The following is an 11,773-nucleotide window of genomic DNA, read 5'->3' on the forward strand; positions in this document are numbered from 1 at the left end:
ATGGAACTGCTGAAGGTGAGAGGCGGAGTGGCGGGTGGTTGAGAGGGGGCAAGGAGGACAGCAGTGGTCGACGTGGCTGAAGATGCTGGACCAGGAGGGGATGGTGGCTTTGAGCTTGTGTGCTGCTTCTACTCATCATCATGTGTTGATCCCATAGGCGTTTGTGATGTGCGATCATGTGCCTTCGCAAAGCAGTTGTACCTAAGTGGGTGTTGGATTTCCCATGACTCAGTTTCTTTTGGCACAGGTTGCAAATGGCATCGTTGTTGTCAGAGGCAGACACACAAAAAAATGCCACACTGCTGAGCTTTGCAAGGACGGCATTCTGGTGGTGGCAACAGCATGCGTTGATTGGCGTGCTGTCTGGCTGACCCCGGGTGCCGATACATGCTGTCTGACTGTGCCACTAGCTCCTTGCGACGACCTCCCCCTGCTTCCAACTCGTCTACTCCTTCTCTCTGTCTCCCCTTCTGAACTTCCCCCTCTTCTTCTTCTCTTCGAGCAGGTACCCACGTGCCATCCACGGACACATCGTCATCATCAACCACTTCACTTGTATCTGACACCTCAGCAAAGGAAGCAGCAGCGGGTACAACATCATCATCATCATCATCATCACACTGTACGTCCATGTGTGTAATGCTGCCTGACTGAGACATATCCCTTTTATCTACATCCTCTGGCAATAATGGTTGCGCATCACTAATTTCATCCAACTGATGTGTAAATAACTCCTCTGAGGGATCAAGTGAAGCGGCTGTGGTGGCTGTGGTGGTAGTGGTGGTGGTGGCAGCGGGCGGGAGAGTGGTAACTTGAGAGCAGGTGACCAAAGCTGAGCTGGAGGAGGATGGTGCGTCAAGGTTGTTAGCGGAAGCTGTTGAAGATTGGGTGTTCTGTGTAAGCCAGTCAACTATTTTCTCCACATTTTTTGGGTTCAGGGTACGTGGCCTCTGAACATTGGCAATTTATTCCAGGGCCAGTGGAAATCACAGCACCACGACAGCCCCTGTGGGGTGGCCTGCCTCTGCCTGTCATTTTTTTTTAGATAAGTGGTACTATGCATGCAAGGTACTGTGCCACCCTATATAAGTGGTGGGCAGTGGGCACAGTACAGTCTTTGTGGGCCTGACACACACGGGCTTGCAAATGTGATTATATCACTGAAAAATAATAAATAAATTTTTTTTTATTTGCAAGGTATTTGAGTGAATGACACCCTGTAACGGTATGAGTGGAGGCCTAGCCACTAGCCAGTGGCCACAATACAGTCTGTGTGGGCCTCACACACACTGGCTTGCAACTGTCATTATATCACTGAAAAATATTAAATTTAATTTTTTTTTATTTGCAAGGTATTTGAGTGAGTGACACCCTGTAACGGTATGAGTGGAGGCCTAGCCACTAGCCAGTGGCCACAATATGGTCTGTGTGCGCCTGACACACACAGGCTTTCAAATGTGATTATATCACAGACACATTTTAAATAGATTTTTTTATCTGCAAGGTTTTTGAGTGAGTGACATCCTGTAACGGTATGAGTGAAGGCCTAGCCACTAGCCAGTGGCCACAATACAGTCTGTGTGGGCCTGACACACACTAGCTTGCAACTGTGATTATATCACTGAAAAATATTAAATATAATTTTTTTTATTTGCAAGGTATTTGAGTGAATGACACCCTGTAACGGTATGAGTGGAGGCCTAGCCACTAGCCAGTGGCCTCAATACAATCTGTGTGGGCCTCACACACACTGACTTGCAACTGTCATTATATCACTGAAAAATATTAAATATAATTTTTTTTATTTGTAAGGTATTTGAGTGAGTTACACCCTGTAACGGTATGAGTGGAGGCCTAGCCACTAGCCAGTGGCCACAATACAGTCTGTGTGGGCCTGACACACACAGGCTTTCAAATGTGATTATATCACAGACAAATTTTAAATAGATTTTTTTATCTGCAAGGTTTTTGAGTGAGTGACATCCTGTAACGGTATGAGTGGAGGCCTAGCCACTAGCCAGTGGCCACAATACAGTCTGTGTGGGCCTGACACACACGGGCTTGCAAATGTGAGTATATCACAGAAAATTTTTAAATATCATTTTTTTTTTATCTGCAAGGTATTTGAGTGAGTGACACTCTGTAACGGTATGAGTGGAGGCTTAGCCAGCAGCCAGTGGCCACAATAAAGTCTGTGTGGGCCTGACACACACTAGCTTGCAACTGTGATTATATCACTGAAAAATATTAAATATTTTTTTTTTATTTGCAAGGTATTTGAGTGAATAACACCCTGTAACGGTATGAGTGGAGGCCTAGCCACTAGCCAGTGGCCACAATACAGTCTGTGTGGGCCTGACACACACTAGCTTGCAACTGTGATTATATCACTGAAAAATATTAAATATATTTTTTTTATTTGCAAGGTATTTGAGTGAATGACACCCTGTAACGGTATGAGTGGAGGCCTAGCCACTAGCCAGTGGCCACAATACAGTCTGTGTGGGCCTGACACACACGGGCTTGCAAATGTGATTAGATCACAGAAAAATATTTTATATAATTTTTTTTATCTGCAAGGTATTTTCTGTCACACCCTGTATGAATGGTGTGCACACAGTGCTGTCTGTGACTGAGCCTGCAGCCTCTCACACGGGCAGCCAGGCAACTGCAATATACACTCACCTAAAGAATTATTAGGAACACCTGTTCTATTTCTCATTAATGCGATTATCTAGTCAACCAATCACATGTCAGTTGCTTCAATGCATTTAGGGTTGTGGTCCTGGTCAAGACAATCTCCTGAACTCCAAACTGAATGTCAGAATGGGAAAGAAAGGTGATTTAAGCAACTGCTTAGTTACTGGGATTTTCACGCACAACCATTTCTAGGGTTTACAAAGAATGGTGTGAAAAGGGAAAAACATCCAGTATGCGGCAGTCCTGTGGGCGAAAATGCCTTGTTGATGCTAGAGGTCAGAGGAGAATGGGTCGACTGATTCAAGCTGATAGAAGAGCAACGTTGACTGAAATAACCACTTGTTACAACCGAGGTATGCAGCAAAGCATTTGTGAAGCCACAACACGCACAACCTTGAGGCGGATGGGCTACAACAGCAGAAGACCCCACCGGGTACCACTCATCTCCACTACAAATAGGAAAAAGAGGCTACAATTTGCAGGAGCTCACCAAAATTGGACTGTTGAAGACTGGAAAAATGGTTTCTTGAACATGACAATGAGTTCACTGTACTAAAATGGCCCCCACAGTCACCAGATCTCAACCCAATAGAGCATCTTTGGGATGTGGTGGAACGGGAGCTTCATGCCCTGGATGTGCATCCCTGAAATCTCCATCAACTGCAAGATGCTATCCTATCAATATGGGCCAACATTTCTAAGGAATGCTATCAGCACCTTGTTGAATCAATGCCACGTAGAATTAATGCAGTTCGGAAGGCCAAAGGGGGTCCAACACCGTATTTGTATGGTGTTCTTAATAATTCTTTAGGTGAGTGTATATATATATATATATATATATATATAAAAATAAAAAAAAGCAGATTGATGTACCAGCTTTTTGGGGTGCTGTCAGGACGCTGTCCTTACAGCAGATGAGTCTGTGGACACAGAACACTGCCCTAGCTAACGCTTTCCCTATTGAATCAGCAGCAGCAGCAGCACTGTCCCTCCTCTCACTGAGAATGCAGCTTCCGAATGAATCTAAAATGGATGCTGTCCAGGAGGTGGGAGGGTCTGGGAGGGAGGGTCTGCTGCTGATTGGCTGGAATGTGTCTGCTGACTGTGAGGTACAGGGTCAAAGTTTACTCAATGATGATTTATAGGGGGCGGACCGAACATCGCATATGTTCGCCCGCCGCGGCAAACGCGAACAAGTTATGTTCGCCGGCGAATAGTTCGGGACATAACTACTGTTCAGCTTGTTACACCTGCTGCACCTGAGCTATTCAGCTCTGCTGTTCTAACAGCTCCAGCTCTGCTCAATCACTAACTCAGCTCTGTTTCATTTTACTCTGCTGCTGTGCTTCTTCCATCCAGCGACAGCACGCTCCACCTTCCTGTTTCCCCAGTGCTTGCACTGGGGCATTCTGGTCTGCTCGGCCAGCTGCCACTTAACCGGGACTACTCTTGCTGTAGTGACCTGGTGTTTCGCCTGCAGCTTAGACCAGCTTCTGCATCTTGGAGCGGGATAAAGGATGAAGACCAGGGGAACACTTAGATTCCGCTCCCAAGTTTGGCCCAAAGCCAAACCGCTAAGTGGCACAGCGGGTCCACAGCGGTTGGAGCGTTACAGTTTGCTCATGGTCCCCGCTGGCAAGCCCAAGCCTGTGGTGCAAAATTTATACTAAGCACTACGACGCCAGAGTGAATGCCAAGATGTTTTGCTGCAGTGTCTGAATACGATATATGCCCATCTGGATGCTCTATCTACACCTGCTCCTGCCATACCACAAGTCCCAGCTACTCCTGCAAATCCTGTTGCGTGGTATTCACACCATGGCACAACTGCTATCCAGCTGCCTTTGCCTCCACACTACAGTGGTGATCTGAAAGCATGCAGAGGGTTCCTGAATCAGTGCCTGATCCACTTTGAGCTACATGGAGACAAGTTCCAGTCTGACCGAAAGTAGCTTTCTTAGTCTCTCTGCTCCCTGGCGAAGCTCTAGCCTGGGCTAATCCTATACGGGAGCGAAGCGGACCTGAAACTGAAAACCTCCAGTCCTTCCTAACTGTTTTCCGTACAGTGTTTGAGTAACCAAACAGTTCATCCCAAACTTCTCTTCCCTCACAGCCCCTATTTCTGCTCTGATGAAGAAAGGGGTGGATGCAAAGAGGTGGACCCCTGAACCTGAGTCTGCTTTCCTGCATCTCAAAGACTGCTTTGCCGCTTCTCCCATTCTCCGTCATCCAGATACCTCCAAACAGTTCTTCCTTGAAGTGGATGCTTCCTCTATTGGAGCAGGTGCCGTCCTGCTACAGAAGAACTCCAAAGGGAGATTTGTCTCGTGTGGTTTCTTCTCCAAGCTCTTCTCTTCTGCGGAAAGAAACTATTCCATTGGCGATAGAGAGCTGCTGGCTATCAAGATGGCCTTGGAAGAATGGAGATACCTTCTGGAGGGGGCTCTGCATCCTGTGGTGATATACACTGACCACAAGAATCTGACATATCTACAGTTTGCACAGCGTCTAAATCCACGTAAGGTTCGATGAGCACTTTTTTTTGTCAGATTCAATTTACTTCTGCATTTCCGACCTGCTGATAAAAATGTAAAGGTTGATGCACTTTCCCGTTCTTTCGACCCAACGGATCAGATTGAAGAACCTCAACATATCATAGAACCATCTTGTCTGGTTTCTGTGGCGCCAGTCCGTGTGAGAGATATTCCTCTTTGCTCCAAGTATGCTGGTCACCCTGGGGTGCGTAAGACCCTTGATTTGCTGTCCCGTCACTATTGGTGGCCGACCCTACCCAAAGATGTCCGGGAGTTTGTGTCTGCCTGTACTTTCTGTGCCCACAACAAGGCTTCCCGAACAAACCTACGGGCTTGCTATTACCGTTACCCATTCCTGAAGTCCCCTGGCAGCACATAGCTATGGATTTTATGTATTTATAGAACACATCTTCCTCCTTCATGGTCTACCTCTGCACATTGTGTCTGATTGCGGGGTACAATTCACTTCCAAATTCTGGCAAGCGCTCTGTGGGCTACTTGAGGTCAAGTTAGATTTCTCTTCTGATTACCATCCTCAGTCTAATGGGCAAGTTGAACAAATTAACCAGATCTTGGAGAACTACCTACGTCACTTTGTCTCTGCTCAGCATGATGACTGGGTTTGGCTTCTGCCTTGGGCGGAATTCTCTTACAACAGCCATTCCAGAGAATCTACGGGCTCTTCTCCCTTCTATATAGTGTATGGACTTCATCCCCGTGCTCCTTTACCCCTGTCTGCATCTTCTGAGGTACCAGCTGCTATTTCTTTGTTTAGAGACTTCCTCAGCATCTGGAGACAGACTAAGGACTCTATCTCTCAGGCATTTACCCATATGAAGAAGAATCCAGATACCAGACGTAGACCACCTCCTCAGTTCTCCCCTGGCGACAAAGTCTGGCTCTTCTCCCGGAACATCCGCATGAAGGTACCCTGTTACAAATTTGCTCCCTGGTTTCTGGGCCCGTTTGAGATCCTAGAGCGTATTAGATTCCGCTCCCAAGTTTGCCCCAAAGCCAAAATCGTAAGTGGCACAGCGGGCCCACACCCATTGGAGCGTTACACCCACGTACAATTCCTGGAAAGGCCAATATACAAGAGACAATAAAAGTTTATCCTGGCATCTCTTTCTCTGAAAAGATGTCCTGTGCCTCCTTAATTAATGCTTCTGTGAAAATAGTGCCGCTTAAAAAACTTGCCCTACTTTTATTTATTAAACAAAACACGTTCCAAGTCAAATATTTGGTAGTGATAATGGTGTCCAACAAAAACAAAATGTATTACTCAAAGCAAAAGGATGCCTAAAAACTGTTTAATAAATCTATAGTTAAAGGGGTTGTCCGGGTTCAGAGCTGAACACGGACATACCCTTATTTTCACCCCGGCAGCCCCCCTGAGCCTAGCATCGGAGCATCTCATGCTCCGATGCGCTCCCGTGCCCTGCGCTAGATCGCGCAGGGCACAGGCTCTTGTGTTTTCAATAACACACTGCCGGGCGGTAACTTCCGCCCAGCAGTGTGTTCGGTGACGTCACCGGCTCTGAGGGGCGGGCTTTAGCTCTGCCCTAGCCGTTTTACTGGCTAGGGCAGAGCCAAATCCCGCCCATCAGTGCCGGTGACGTCACCGGGCTGCCTGTCAGCCCCATAGAGAGCCCCGGTACGTCACCGGAACTCTGAAAAATGCCTTTGCCCTGCGCGATTTAGCGCAGGGCAAAGGAGAGCATCGGAGCATGAACTGCTCCGATGCTCATGTCAGGGGGGCTGCCGGGGTGAAAATGGAGGTATGTCCAGGTTCAGCTCTGAACCTGGACAACCCCTTTAAATAGAGAACCCTAAGGATTATGGTTCACTTTCAAAGCCACATATAAGCAGACTTAGTCAGACAGGGTACAATATTATAAAATTGCTGCCAAATTGATATCATACATATGAGTCATAAAGCAAGGGACAATACCCAAAAAGTGAAAAAATGGCAGAGGTAAAGGAAAAAAGACGTCCTTTTGTTTTGAGTAATACATTTTGTTTTTGTTGGACACCATTATCACTAGCAAATATTTCAGTTAATGTCCCCTGTCCCTTTCCACTGCTCCCTTAAAAGACAGTTTCTATGGCTTGTCTGTCTCCAGCTAAGAAGACAGGAAGACAGAGGGGCGGTCCTTCACACTGCATGCCTGCATTAGGCTTCAGAGTGAGGAGGCGTGTCCCTCAGTAATCCAAACTGATTGGCTGGCAGGGAGCTGCCAACTACAGCAAGTGTGTATGTGAAGTGAGGGAAAGCAGTTTTGACCTCAGAGAACTGGCAGAGGAGCCATCCTGAGAAGGTCCTCATATTGTAAATGTTTAAACAGACGTAGCTAAGGGAAACAGTGGTATGTGAACAAACTAAAGATTGCTTTATGCATTATGCTGCTGCAGCAGTAACATATGCTAAAATTTATTTTTTTGATGAAAACATGACATTTACAGTTTAAATGTAATGGAAATTTCCAGCCATGTAATCTGATCCATTAAGTACTTGTTTTAGGATGTGCCAACACCACTCAACTCCCATAAACAGCATTCCAGTTTTCTCCAGTTCTGCACCAGTGATGAAAGCACCATCCAAACACAAACCAGTATGTTTCAGTCTTAATGAGAACTCTGTATTCTCTTGACTGGTAGTTCTTAAAGGAATTCTGTCAGCAAGATGACGCATATAGACCTGATTACATGTTATTGGAGGTCTCCTATAGCATGTCAGAAATACACCGGTATGTAACTTATGATTGCTGTAGTTTTTGCTGAAAAAACTATTTTATATATATATAAACCACCTGTAAAAAAGAGTCCAACTGCTAATTATCAGTGGAGCCCAGTACCTCTCCTCATCCTCAAGTCCCTTCCTAGCTCCTCTGACACCATTCTGAGAAAACTAGTGTGTGCGAGATTACAGTGCGGCTTCAGAATTACGTCAGGGGAACTAGGATGGGATTTGCCTGTTTGCTGACGGCTAGCTAACAGGGTAAATATTCCTGGAGGCATTAGTAACATGGAAAAATATTTCGCTTCTCTGGATAAATGATTCAAACAATGGAAACTGTAGTTTAATTTTCAAAATGTAAAACAATGCATTTGGAGAGAAGCAATCACCTGTCTGAATATCATATTGGCCGTTCTGTGTTAGCCAAGACTTTAGAAGAGAGGGATTCAGGGGTCTCGGGATCAGACAGCTTCTTAATAAGTGCACAGTGTTGGCAGGCAGCAGAGAAAGCAAGTCTGATGGTTGGCTGTATAGCTAGAGGTATAGCCAGTAGGAAGAGAGAGATTGGGATCCCAATATATCGAGCACTAGTGAGACTACACCTGGAATACTGTGTCCAGTTCTGGAAACCTTACCTACAAAAGCCATAGATAAAATGGAATAGGTGCAAAGGCAGGCTACAAAATGGTGGAGGGTCTGAAGCTTACAAGATATTAGGAGAGACTTATGAACTTAATCTGTATAGCCTTGAGGAAAGAAGGGAAAGGGGACATGATCGACATCTTTAAGCATGTTAAAGGTATAAATAAAACTCAACACAAGAGCAATCTAAAATTAGTTGAGGGAAGGATCAGAACCAATGTTAGATAATATTTTTACAAGGTAGTTCAGGCTTGGAACAAACTTCCATCATATGTGGTTGGGAAATCTACAGTAAGTGAATTAAAACATGCCTCAGATGACCACGTCTTTCCTAAGGTAAATACATAATAAGGGTTGACTAGAGGGTCTGGGGGGTCCTTTTCTGATGTTAAATGTAGTCTGCAAGATTTAACCCTGCAATGTAGAAAGGGTAGAGGAACAGGAGTAGGGGTGTATAGGAAGTGTTTCTGAAGTCTGCAGTTCTTATAAAATGTGTCCTCTGTCATGTAACTGAGAGGAAAACAGACATGCTCCATGTCTTTTAAGGAATTATCTGAAATGCTTACCACTAGCAGAATCTACTGCAATTACTGATTATTCTGTCTGGCAGATGCAGTTTAGGGAACACAGTGAATGTGTATTTGGTGCTGAATATAATGATGGCATTGTAAGATTGTCTAGAAATTTAACTGAGCAGTTAGTGTTCATGTACCCAATGAGTAGCCTCACACCCTTCACCGCCCCTAGGCTTTCTATGGAACTTTTTTTTTCTTTATTTGAGACTACTTGATCTTAGTTGCCTTAGGATGGTAATAGAGTTACATTCAGCAGTCGGGAGGGGAGCGTCAAATCACTACTTACCATGGCCAGTGGTTGTTAGGAAAGCTCAGGTGCCTCCTGGGAATTGGCCCACTGGGAGGTTTCTCTGTAGGGTCTATGGCCAGACCACCCTTTTAGAAAGGTGTAATATGGATCTTAGATTCCCACACAGTTTGGCCTCATGCACACGGCCGTTGCAATCCGGAGCTGCGGTGCGGAATGAAGGCACGGAACCCCACAGAAGCACTACGGAGTGCTTTGTCAGTGTTTCTGTCTGTCTCTCAGCACCGCAAAAAAGTAGAACTATTTTTTTTTGCGGTGTGGACGGATCACGGACCCATTCAAGCTGATATGGTCTCGATCCATCCTGGCCTCTGCACGGACGTCGCCCGCACATTGGGGACCGCGAATTGCGGTCCCAAACGCACGGAACGGCCGCACAACGGCTGTGTGCATGAGGCCTTATGCTGTACTGAATTTAGATCACTTTAAGGTTTTCTTGTGATGTAAGTTTGAATAATTTAAACTGTGAACAATCCAAGTGTTGCAGCCATACTATGGCCCCTGTTAAGCCCATTTGAATTTGACGCTTCTATATACAAGTGAACTGCATATGCAGAATATAAGAGGAGATATGACAGGAGTTGGAGTCAAGGATTACTTTACAGTATGCAGTTTGGGCTCTCTATGCCCTCTTAGTGCCCCACAAAGTACTTATTCCCCCTTAGTGCCCCCTTCAAAGTAGTTATGCCTCCTCAGTGCCCCCTTCATGGTAGCTATGCCCTATTAATCCCCAACAAAGTAGAATACCCCCTTAGTGCCCCCCACATAGTAATTATGCCCACTTAGTTCCCCACACACTAGCACTGCCACCTTTGTGACCCCCTTTTAGTACTGAAGCCCCTGAAGTGTTACTAAAATTAACAGTAATACCTAGTCCCATTACCCCGATGAATGGAGCACATCATGCTTTCCCCAGCAGCAGCCAAGATGCAGTGACGTCATCACGTGAGCTTGGGTGATGATCCTCGGCCCATGCACTCTTCTACTTCCGGCTGCTGTGTCTGTCATCCATTAATGTCCAGGCCTTGCCTGCCAGTACACATGAACAGTAATCTTTACTGTGTGTGTGTACTGACAGGCACGGCCTGCTGCAGCTGCTAGGTGATAGTTCTACCCCTGCATTCATTCCTCGCTATGTATTCATATAAATCATTTTGTAATGCTAAAATAAATGCATATTTACTGTATGTTAAATTGTAATTTTGAAGTTTCGATTATCCTTGTCTCCATTATATATGATAAAACACAAATGTGACACGAATCCAAAACATGCTGGGGAGTACTTGCCTTTAGTCTCAAGATTACGAATGTTGGATTTCTTTCCTAGGCTGGGATCCATTCCCATTCTTTTGAAAAAACGCTATGGCTGCTTTCAGACAAGCGTATTGAAATCCGTCAGTATTCTGGCTCAGGATTCTGATGATAAACCATCAGTATTGTCATCAGGATTGCTTCAGGATTTCATCAGGATTTACATGCGTATTTCTTCCTTCTGGATTCCGGAACATAAATCCAGACTATATACGCATTGCAAATACACTCGTCTGAAAGCAGCCTAAACCTAATAAACCTTTGTTGTAGATTCTTTGGGCAGGATCTCATTGACATAAGTAATCCCCAGTTAATAATTTCCTAACACAATGGATTTTGTACATGATTATTGGTGATGCTGGAAACAAATAATGAAATGTTTAATGTATGAATGGACAAAGATAGGAAAAGCAAACAAAAGCAAACAAAGACTAATTGAGGTCATGCTGGGTTGTTTATGGGGGGTCCTACTTTGACGCACCACAGATTAGGAGATTAGGGGGGAGGGAGGGGAGCGTTTTTTCTAAATGCAACCAAAAGATGAACTGACTATATTTATATTTATTTACATTTGGTTGCGTCACTAAGAATGAGGGGTTGTGAAAAAATTTGCTGTCAATGTTTTGTAATTTTCCCAATAAATTTTTTTTGGGAAAAAAAAAAAAAAAAAAAAAAAAAAATGATTAGAAAAAAAAAATGCAAACAAAGGAAATAAAAGTTAGTACAATGAGTGAGGAAAAAGTATTGTATACCTTATTTCAGTGCAACGCAGCAAAACAACCTCTTTTACCAGACAAAGACATTTTGAGTGATGTATTTAAATGGAATGTGTCATCAGAAAATGATCTGCTGTTTAAATCCCGTTTTTATGTTTAACATATTTTTAAATAATTTTTGATGGTGTTTTTAATTTTCCATGTTTTCCATATATTTAAACAAAAAAGAAAAATCCTGCAGTTTTCGCACT

The sequence above is a fragment of the Bufo gargarizans genome, chromosome 3, assembly GCF_014858855.1.
Source record: "Bufo gargarizans isolate SCDJY-AF-19 chromosome 3, ASM1485885v1, whole genome shotgun sequence".
Lineage (NCBI taxonomy): Eukaryota > Metazoa > Chordata > Amphibia > Anura > Bufonidae > Bufo > Bufo gargarizans.